Below are 12,182 nucleotides of genomic sequence, written 5' to 3' on the forward strand. Positions count from 1 at the left end.
TCGTTCTTTCGCTCTTTCCTAAGAACCGATCCATATGAGCGGCTCGTGAGCTGTTCGCCCATCTCTAGTACCAATAATATAAGACAAAACTCTTCAGCTAAAAACGTCATGCAGAAAAAAATTGTTTGTATAGAATATTTTCTAAATTAAGAATCGAGTCCTTTTTCTTGAAGCAACACTAAATGAATTAACTTTTATGATGAGTCTGCAAACCTGAACTGGGTTGAGATGCAAAGACCAAAAACAACACACTTGGTTCATTTGGTGTTCGCTATTGTTCGTTCATTCTGCATTGCACAACTTTCAAACGAATAATTGTAGATTCCTGCCAACAGCCTGCAGCATTTGTGAGAAGCCATACAATTGTGCCAACGTGGATGAGGTGTCAAGTCGTCAGATAGAAACCTACTATGATTACGGTGAATGGTCTTATATTTGGGCTTACACAAGTTGTCAAACCATATTTGGTCTATGGATTACACACAGTTTTCATATAAACCTATAACGGTCAAATTTCTTATCTGTTGGAATCATTTTAATTAAATTTCTCGTGCGTATTTCATTATACTTTTCCTCAGGTGCTCAAATTGGCGTCGTCACTCTAGTTAATAATTCAGCGTGAAGAATTTCGCTGCAAAACATAAGCGGCACAACAAAAGGTGAGCTAACAGTCAGCGACCTTTTGTACAGCTAAACGACATGAGCTGCCACTAGTTTGTTTTGTCTGCAAGGATAATTGCTAACGTGTCAATGGTGTCAGAAAGTTCTCAAAACGACACCAGGGAGAAATTCGTCCACTGAACGATGGCTTTATTTGTCGTCGGTGTCTGGAGGATAATCCACTATTTGTAAATCGTTACCAATATAACATGCATATGTTTGAAGCAGGCTATTCGTGGCAGTAGGAGACGCAAGGATAGAGTACAGAACAGCTGAATGAGAGATTGCTATCCCAGAAGCTGAACTACTCTGCAAGGCACTTCACCGACGGATAGCTCTTGGCTCAGCATAAGATGAACAGAAGATTGTTTACTTCAGTGGAAATCAAGAGAAAATTGCTAACTATAATTAATAAACTGTCAGAAGCATAATCATGCTGTCATAGCCATAAGGCCGGTTCGCAGCAAAAAGAAAACCTACGCTCCGTATTTGTGTTTTCCATCAGTCTCGCTCCCAGAATGTGATAAATGAAAGAGGTATATTAATGGGATGGCAAATATGAAACCGCTAACCACTGTTGATGTTGTTGGTGATACTTCTATACGTGGTCACTAAATTTTTCATATCAAATATCCACGGAATTGGCCGGCTCCCGTGCATGTGTGCAAGCGAAGTAAATAAAGCACATTAATTTACCATTCACGAGGTCCACCGTAGCTGTCAGAATGAGTACAATTTTTCCTCCCACATTGCTACGGCAGAAAAACTGCTACACACTTGCAATATTTATGCTGCCATGTGTAGGGACCGGTGTCGTAAAGGGTGAGCTACGTGTAATGAAGTTCGTTAATTAACGACAGGACGCTAAGTAGATCAATAAAGCGGATAACTTTATTCGACGAAAATTATTAATTAGTTTGGGGCACGTGAATGGCCGGAGCGATAAAACTCGCTTAACTGTCACATGTATCTAGCTCTAAGTTAGACCTTCACCAACCAGTTATTAACGAAGCATGTAGAGTACATCTACTTGCTAGTTGATCAGCTCACGAAAAAATCAGCAGTTTTTCTTAGAATAGAGTTCGTCCCGCTGCTGATATGCAATTGGCTGTTATCAAAAATAACTAGAACAAGATACCTAATTTCCATATTTTTCATACATTTTGAATATGACCGATTTCCGACGGTTAGTGCTGCCATCTGATAACTTAAATTCTCATAAAATTGTCACTATGAGCAAAACCGATTTATCGTGCATAGTCCGTCATCGATCGTTGAGCTGTTCAAGATTGTATATGGAAAAGGTGTAGCTATTTGGTCAGTTCGACACTTGAGATAACATGCATCATTAATCTGCATTGTCATTTTTTGCACTTAATGCTATTGCCATATTTTTTGCACTTCAGAGTACGAATGAAAAGTGTGAAATTGACTGTCAGAGTGGGAGTTTATATTGAAGGGTTATATTTATTTTCAGGTCCCATTCTACCAACACTTAAAGTTTGATATGTCGCAAGCCAGATTTCAGCACCATTGTGCATATGGTCAGGTTCACCGGGGCACCCGATTTTTGCTTTATTAACCTCGGCAAGTGGATGTAGAGCGTGCTCATAGCGGTTATCAGGAATTTCTGATGGTACGCTCAACTTTAAATGATGCGCCGATTATTCGTGATTCTTCCGGAAAGTTTCATGTTTGAGAACTAAACATTCGTACACATTATTAACATTTTTCGGATGGCAGCACCGTTCAGTCGTCCACATGGATACTGAAAAAATTGTTTCACTTTTCAGCAGTCATGTTTTGGCCATTTTTTTTTATCAAAACGTATATTTGACACGGCACTATACATTATATGTTTAACGGAGCCAACTGGGTCTTATTTCTAGTTTCTCTTATAAACTAAGGCAAATTTTTACCCTCGCTGCCGACTACGAGCTTAAACTAAGTCTACAACTAAAACTAGCATGGTTTTTTTTTCGACGGTTCTGTTTGTTGGAATTGTTAAATGGGTACCCTTATGCTTTTCAAATAGCCGTAGATCAGCACCAAGTATGAAGTGTTCCGTTGGGCCAAGATATCGCGGACCGGGACGTAGGGTTGTATATTTCGGGCCCTGAGTGTATTCAAAAGTAAGGATCTAGCGTTACGGAATTCAGCACACACCCAAACTACGTGTTCGATCTCATGATACCCCAATCCACAAACGCAATGGTTACTGTCCGTGAGCCCAATACGCAATAGGTGTGCATCTAACCCGTAGTGGTTGGACATAATCCGAGACATCACGCGAATGAAGTCTCGTCCTACATCCAACTCCCGAAACCAAGGTTTGGTGGAAACCTTGGGGATGACGCTGTGTAGCCACCTTCCCAGTTCTCCCTTATCCCACGAGCTCTGCCAGTTGACGAGCGTATTCTGATGTGAGATTTGCAAAAATTCATTGTAGGCAATTGGTCTATCGTAAATATCACCGTTTGTTGCGCCCACCTTAGCCAAAGTGTCCGCTTTCTTATTGCCCGGAATGGAACAATGAGAAGGGCTCCACACTAAGGTAATCTGAGAAGATTTTTCGGATAAAGCACTCAGGTGTTCCCGTATTTTCCCCAGGAAATATGGAGAGTTCTTTGCATTTTTCATCGATCGGAGAGCCTCAATAGAACTGAGACTGTCCGTAAAGATGAAGTAATGGTCCGTGGGCATTTTTTCAATAATCCCTAAGGTATACTGAATTGCAGCCAATTCTGCGACGTAAACAGAAGCAGGATAAATATTTTAGGGATCTGCTGCACGCGTAAATGATCTGGGTTTCCACGAGTTTCTTCCATCATGTATGTATCGAAAAACACAGTAGAAACAGAAGTATCTAACAAGTTGACACGATTGGAGGTGTATGTGGAAGGATACTTTGAGACATGTGATTGAAATACACAGTCATGAAACGGGTTTGAGAATTAAGTTCAACTAGCCTATCGAAATTTTCAATTACCAAGTGGTTCAAAACCTCACATTTGATGAGAATACGAGTAGTTAGATCCCAAAAGCGGTCTTTTAGTGGGAGAACCTGTAGGCTCCTGTAACAGAAACCACGCTGTCGTCTGCAAGTTGTCTTATCGTGCATGAATTTGCCAGACATTCGTCGATGTCATTTACATAAAAATTGTAAAGAAGGGGGCTTAAACATGAGCCTTGGGGAAGACCCATGTAGCTAATGCGAAAAGTTGCCAAATCGCCGTGCGTAAAATGCATGTGCTTTTCGGACAACAAATTGTGCAAAAATTTGTTTAAAATTGGAGAAAATCCTTGTCGATGAAGTTTGCCCGAAAGAATGTCATTAGAAACGGAATCAAAAGCCCCCTTAATGTCCAAGAACGCAAACGCCATTTGTTCTTTGCGAGCATACGCCAGCTGAATATCTGTTGAAAGCAACGCAAGACAATCATTCGTCCCTTTGGCACGGCGGAAGCCAAATTGAGTTTCTGATAGTAGACCATTTGATTCGACCCAATGGTCTAAACGACGGAGTATCATTTTCTCCATCAATTTCCGGATACAGGATAGCATTGCAATCGGCCTATAAGAGTTGTGATTAGAAGCTGGTTTTCCCGGTTTTTGGATGGCGATCACCTTCACTTGCCTCCAATCCTGCGGTACAATGTTTTGCTCCAGGAACTTATTGAACAAGTTCAACAAGCGCCTCTTGGCATTGCCGGGTAGATTCTTCAACAAGTCGAATTTGATTCTATCTAACCCAGGCGCGTTATTGTTACAGGACAGGAGGGCAACTGAAAATTCTGCCATCGTAAAAGGTGATTCTATCGCGTCGTGGCCCGGAGACGTATCGCGAACAAAGTTTTGCGCAGGAACAGAGTCCGGACATACTTTCCTGGCAAAATCAAATATCCACCGACTTGAAGACTCCTCGCTTTCGTTGACCGTTATACGATTTCGCATTCTTCGGGCTGTGTTCCAAAGAGTGCTCATCGATGTCTCCTTCGACGTTTCGTTTACGAACTGGCGCCAATATCCGCGTTTCTTTGCTTTAGCCAAACTTTTAAGCTTGGTATTAAGCTCCGAATACCGTAAATAGTCGCCAGGTATACCTCCCTTCTGGTAGGCCTTAAACGCGTCGGATCTTTGCGTGTAGACATCGGAGCACTCTTTGTCCCACCACGGAGTGGGAGGCCGTTCTTTAATCGTCACGCCGGGATATTTTTTCGTTTGGGCTTGCATCGCGGCGTCGAGAATCAAGCCCGCGAGGAGGTTGTACTCTTCAAGTGGTGGATGATGTTGAATCGACTCGACCGCTTTTGAAATCATTTCCTCGTATAACTTCCAATCGACATTCCGTGTGAGGTCATACGGAATGTCAATTGGTCGCATGTGAGTTGTCCCGTTTGTAACTGAAATAAGAATAGGCAAATGGTCGCTACCGTGAGGATCGAGGATTACCTTCCATGTGCAATCCAACCGTAGCGACGTCGAACATAAGGATAGATCCAAAGCGCTTGGGCGCGCTGGAGGTTTCGGGATACGTGTCATTTCACCGTTGTTTAAAATAGTCATGTCGAAGTCATCGCAAAGGTTATAGATTAAAGAGGAGCGGTTATCATTATATGGGGAACCCCAAGCCACGCCATGAGAGTTGAAGTCTCCCAAAATCAAACGTGGCGAGGGAAGAAGTTCTATTAAATCAAAGAGCAGCCGTTGCCCAACTTGTGCTCTGGGAGGAATATATATTGAGGCAATACAAAGCTCTTTACCTTGTATTGTCATTTGACATGCGACAACTTCGATGCCTGGAATCGAGGGGAGGTTAATACGATAGAAAGAATAGCACTTTTTGATCCCTAAAAGTACTCATCCATATGGGGTGTCTCGATCAAGGCGAATAATATTAAAATCATGGAAGTTGAGATCAATATTTGAAGTAAGCCAAGTTTCACAAAGGGAAAATGCATCGCATTTGTTTTTATTTATCAAAACTTTAAACGAATCAATTTTTGGTAAAATACTTTTACAATTCCACTGTAAGACAGAGATAGAATCCTTCATATACGCAGTTGAATTAGGCATCGAAGGATACAATCGCTGCAAGGAGGGGCCATTGGGCAGTCAACTGCTTCAAAAATGATCTAACTGTTGGGAGGAATGCTGTAAGAAAAATTTTAATTGGATCGGGTATATTGAAATTTTAAAAAATCCAGTCCACAATGTCAGAAAATTTCACTAATCCAGAGTTTGTTTCATCAACTGGATGTGCAAAAGGAACAACTGGGGTTTTAGATGTTCCTGGCAGTGCTGGGAACTCCTTCTGGGACTTTAAATTGGCAAGCCCAGGAGGAGTTTGCTTCGGTTTTTCGCAGCACTGTTTGGTTTGTTCGTACTTTTCATTACACTTTGGGAAATCTTAGGACCTTTACGGGGAAGTTTAGGAGAAGAAACATTTTTCCTCTTCCTAGACTCCCCAGGATTGGCATAAGATGCTCCCGCTGATGAATCGTCAGAATCGGTTTCATCAGAGGGCAACAGATCAAAGGGGTTCGATGTTATGGTAGAAGTGGTCACGGTCTTCTTCAGCATCTCAGCGTAAGAACGCTTTGAACGCTCCTTAAGTGACCGCTTGATTTTATCTCTGCGCTGCATGTACACCGGGCATGTGGAGAGCTCATGCTGGTTTTTCCCACAGTGAATACATTTTTCAGCATTAACACTGCAAGAATCTTCCGCATGAGTCTCCCCACACTTGCTACATCGTGCCTTATTGCAGCAGTAGGCGGCTGTGTGGCCTAACTGCTTGCAATTGGTGCAATTCATAACACGGGGTACATACAATCGCACAGGCAGACGAACCCGGTCGATCGAGACGTGGCTAGGGAGTGCAGATCCGGCAAACGTAACGCGAAACGAGTCTGACGGAGTGTAAACTTTTTTACCGCCGACGAGAGACATGGACCGCAATTGCTTACAATCCAAAATCTTCGCCTGTGTTTCGGTATTTTTGAAGCAACCGGTTGCGCTTTTTAGGATACACTCGACAGACAGACTCGAATCGGTTATGACACCGTCGATCTCCACGTCTCGTGCGGGTATGCAAACGCGATACTCGCGTGTGAAGAGCTCAGAGCAAGCGATAGCATTGGCCTGTGCCAGATCACTGACCACGACACGGAGCTTGTTAGGTCGGACCTTGGAAATTTCGGTCACGGCCTTGTACCCCTTCGTCAGGTCTTTTGAAATTTGCAGTATGTTTATCGCTTTGAATTCACTCCTGCCTTTGGACGAAAATAAACAGTATAGCTGCCCTGTTGAGATCCGTCCGGGTAAAGCCTGGGGCGAGGGGGGACTGGAGAATGAACAGGGGAGGGGGTAACAGAAGGGTCAGGGTCAGGGGGGTTCGGGGATGGTGGCACGGGAGGCGAGGGATCTATATCCATCGCGCTAAATGTAGCGCACTAGCGAACTAGCGCCGACAAGAACACGTACCTCTTTACTTCTTCCTTCCAGCAGTGGTTGTCCGATCGTTCGAAGCTGCACCCAAAGCAGCCAGCAGCACCAGTACAGCAGCACCAATACAGCCACCAGCAGTGAGCCGGGTGTGAGATCACTCAGCACAGCGACACGGACTCGACTGTCAACTGATGGCCTTGAATAATACACTCTTTTGTTTGGCTATTCGTACACACGGACCGGATTGTAATAGAACGACCACTTTGCACGTCCGTTTCTGTCGAGTGTTCGACGCGGAATGTGCTACAGTTGCTTCACTGCAGGCGATGTTTGCACAGCACAGAACCGAGTCGAAAAAAACACACGCGCCGTATACACGCTGTGTATAAAAGCAGATCGAACGACAAAGCGGACTCGAACAATGCGCGTCTATTTACTTTAATAAAATCGGATAGCTTGGCAGCGGAGCAGGCAACAACGATCCTATCTCAACTGAGGTTTGCTTCCAACTGATGTCTTGGCTTTGTCGTCAGTTGATTTTGACGGTAAGTATAAATCATATTAACAGTGTATAAATTAGTTCGACTTTTGCTCACGCGCAGCGACAATCATGTCCGATGAATTCTGCAAGAGTCAGGTATCTTGTTCTAGTCATCTTTGCTGTTATCTCCAATTAAAATACTCTAAATAAAAACCGGAACTGGTGATGAACTGAATAATACTTCCGGAATCCATTTCATTTCGTGTGCGTGTCATGGCGAAATACAGTCGAACATTTGGGAAAATTGCAAATGAAAATACCAGTCTTGCCTACTTTCAACGCGTGATAGATTGACGCGATTAATGGGATTAGTCGGTAATAAATAAATATGCCCATTTATTGGCATTATTGTCGGAGGAATGAATCGTATATTTTCCCACACACCAAATTTTCATTGCTGGCAACCAGCAAAATTTTGCTGATTTTTGGTGTGCTGTGTTTCCAGCAATCTGTTCAGCAAAATGAAATTTACTGATTATTCAGTAATGCTCAATTGCATAAAAGCGACATATCGTTTGCTGCACGTTCAGTAAAACAAAATACAACATGCTGGTTGTCAGCTATGACAATTTGCTGTACATTCAGCAAAGCATAAATCAATTTACTGGTTAACCAGTTAGTTCAAGGGAACCATGTTTCCCTCAGGCACCAGCTTCCATCCGCCCATCGGATAATAGCCAAATTACTGTTGAACTAGAGATATATGATTATCTTTTCAACCTTTGAGTTCATCTAGCCCAACAGTGACTTAGCTATGGTCCCATATCCGCTATCAGGAGCTTAGCGATGATCCCGTACCCGCTGCACAGCGATTTGGCGCGTTTTACTAATGACAGCTTGACGTAAAATATTTTGACATATCAATTCTTTCGCTGGATTCCAGCAAACATTCATTTACTGTTTTCTGTTCAGCAAATAGATTTGCTGTATTTTCGCGAATCACTGAATCGACTACTGGTTTTCAGTAAATTTATTAATGAAATACTGGTTTACAGCAAAAATAAAATTACTGAACGAAATTCAGTAAATAGTAGAACTGAATTACAGTAAACTTTTGAAAAAATGCTGTGATTCAGTAAACAAGTGATTTGCTGATACACTTTCAGCAATGTCTTTTGCTGAACCATAAAGAGAAATTTTGGTGTGCAAAAAGCTACGTTTTCCAGTTACCTATCCACACAACTTCACGAAATATCGGAATCTTTTTGTGAAGATAGCAACTGAAAACTTGAATTCTTGGTTTTAAGGGCGTTTTACGGAATGAATAATTTAATTAGAACCAGCCGAAAATTTAATTGTTCTCAAGGGGTTTTAAAGCAAAAATAACAAAATTGTTTTAATCACATGAGTAGTTCACGTTTTAAATACTCCTCCAGAAACAACGTTTTCTCCACAACTTCAAATTCCAATCTTACAACAAATTTCCACCAAATAAGAGATTTTTCATAAGTTGCCACGTAACCAGTACACAGCTGAAAGAACTTTAACGATCGATTTTTTTTTCTTTCTTATTTATCCATCCGTCGATGACAACTCACCGGCCATGTCTGAGCAGCAGGCATTCATCCAGAAGAAGCGGCTAAATGTGCTGGAAAAAACATGTTTCCGACGTGTGTCTTTTGTCCGCACTTGGCCTTGGCCTATTATGCCAAAAAATCATTTGTGGAGATGGGTAGGATGAAGGTAAACGTTGTACCGAAGGCCGAATTTCTGGGTGGCACTATTCCGATAAATCTAGAAAATCTATAACGAGCGTCTTAGCAGAGTGATTGAGATCAATCAAAGAAATAGTTATCGGTTTCCGTTATACTCTACTAATTTTTTTGGAAATAAATATTGAAATTCAGTCCGCAAATATATATTTCGACTGTGACGTACAGTCTTCCTCAGTGCTTATGTGGACCAGTCCACATAAGCACTGAGGAAGACTGTACGTCACAGTCGAAATATATATTTGCGGACTGAATTTCAATATTTATTTCCAAAAAAATTAGTAGAGTATAACGGAAACCGATAACTATTTCTTTGATTGACTATTCCGATAATTTGGTGGCCAAAACAGAGGAAGCAGCTGATCGTCATGCCACATCGAACAAAAAAAAAAACAAGAAAATCCGACATCTATATTTTTATCGGGTATGGCTAATAGCAATCGCCCGTAAGGCCGTCAGGGAATGCACCGAAGTATGGTTTTTGTAGAAATCCTAATGTAGGATTTACGGAAAATTCGTTCCATTGCAGTAAAAGTCACGAAAAATACGTTTCAAGCTACGTAAAATCGAATGGAAAACCTTAGACCATAGAAACATTTTCTGAATAGAAAACTTCATTGAATTCGCATAACTCAAAAAAAATATTAATAATAGAATAATGAGATTTGAAAACGTAAGAAGCGTTTTGGTTTTAGCCAAATTGGCTGTCACAAAAAGCAAAACTCGCCAACGCGCCTAACATGGTATGGAAGTTCTTGCAGCAGTATTATCAACTTCCTCCAATAATGTACGAGCTTCGAACAGAGAATGTAAGCAATTGACAATGCGCTGGATCATTACATTATGTCCCTTCAGGACGTGATGACAAACGGCGGCGAACGACCATAAACAATAGCCGTTCTGATTAAAAGCAAACAATGTGCAGCAGAGCCACTGAGTCACTTTCAGTAGTCGCGGCTCCAACAATGCCGGCCGGACACCACTTCAAATATTAATTACATACCAACATCAGCGAACCTTAACGGTTGATTCGTTGGCAATTTAATATTTTATAGCTTCCTACATCATTAATACGCTTCAAAGGAGACGCACGCTTCTATCATGATCGAAACAATGCGGCAAAATCTTAACGCCTGGTGAACCTAAAACAGATTATAAAACTTTAGATAACTAAAATAACCGAATGATTTTCCGAATGTCAACCAGTCGAGCGTTTAACATGCATTGACACCATAGACTGGCATGCAAATGCAAAATATTTTGATCTTCATTGCCGCATTAGCAATTCAAACTCAGATTAACATAGAAGCGGCAACATTTCCGGTGCATTTATAAATAGAGCAGTCCGGAACTAACCTTGAAGCACTGACTGCAAAAGCGAAATGGCACAACGAGGAAGACAAATGGGCATTCGCCAAATTAGCCATTCCGACGGACACTGCTGCAGTCAGCCCGCCGGTAGAGGATGGGAGGGGGAAAAAACAGGAGGCCCCCAGGTTCGTACATCGGAAACAGTTCTAACATGGACACAAAAGAGCTTATATACGCTTTCATGAAAAGACAATTGAGAACCGCTGCTATAAGCATGCGGACCGACTGCGCTGCATCTTGGTGCAAATGCTTGTCCTTCAGGATAAGCCAACTGCACATACATACCATCGGAGAGATACCGGATCGAGGAATCAATGCATGGCGGCGGTAGCAGCTGCCACTGCGGACGGTGACCAGACGAGACGATGGCTTTATGAGATTTATTTGCATAGTTTATTTAATATTGAATGTTTCATGCAAAGGAAAATAGTGGCGAACATGACTTTTCCGTTACTCTGTGTGATATACTATTTTCACTAAAAACGTACCCGATTGCGATACACTGACGGTCCAAGGTTATGGCGATAGGGTACCTAGCAATTCTACTTCTTATATCTGGTAGTAAAACTCTCAACATTAGCGATAATTTTTGAGTTTTAATTTATTTTATTTTATTTCCAAAACTAGGATTGAACGTCGAGCGAATTTCTGTTTAAACTTCGGACACCCTACAGCTAGTAGACTGTTTCTTTAGGACAACGGAAGCCGTCAGTGCCGGTGACTCACTACAAGGATATTATTATTCGACAGAGATACATGTGCTGATGATCCTGATGGAAAATGCTTGTTAGAGCTGGACTAAGTATATGCAAGCGGATGCATTGGCGGAGAAATAATGATTATTTTATGACCATGGATGCGCCACGTGTATACACATACCTATGGAAAGTTTAGTTGGGTGTTAATCGCAAACAGTCTTTTTCCATCTAAATGAGTACTATCGTTTTTTTCTACTCTACGATCAGTAAAAATAAATTAATTTAAAGTAATTGGTATTGATTTTATATGCTGTTTAGTGAAATTGAAACACCAACAGAAATTTTTATCGGCGCCTTGTATATTTCCAGTATAAAAAAGAAACTCCTTTTCGAGCTCAGCTGAAGAGTTCAGTTCGTTTTTGCAGCTCAAATAAATATTTTGAAAGTTTGACTGAAGAAGAGGGTATGTTTTGCAAAATAACCTGCAAATAATATTTGAGTTTTTAATTATTTAATTATTTTACTGTTTGTTGAACATTTGGATGACACCCTGGATTTTTCTAATACTCTAAGTTTAAATCTACGAATTTGAATATTATTTGAAATTATTAAGTAATTATTCATGGCTTTTTAATTTTTATTCGCATTTCTGACTTTTACTGCCACGATCAGCTTAAAAAATTACCATATGTTCGATTTTTTTGCATTAGCAAGAGCAACTTAGTTTCTGTGTTTTTTAGTATTTACTGA

Source organism: Wyeomyia smithii, chromosome 2 (assembly GCF_029784165.1).
Source record: "Wyeomyia smithii strain HCP4-BCI-WySm-NY-G18 chromosome 2, ASM2978416v1, whole genome shotgun sequence".
NCBI lineage: Eukaryota > Metazoa > Arthropoda > Insecta > Diptera > Culicidae > Wyeomyia > Wyeomyia smithii.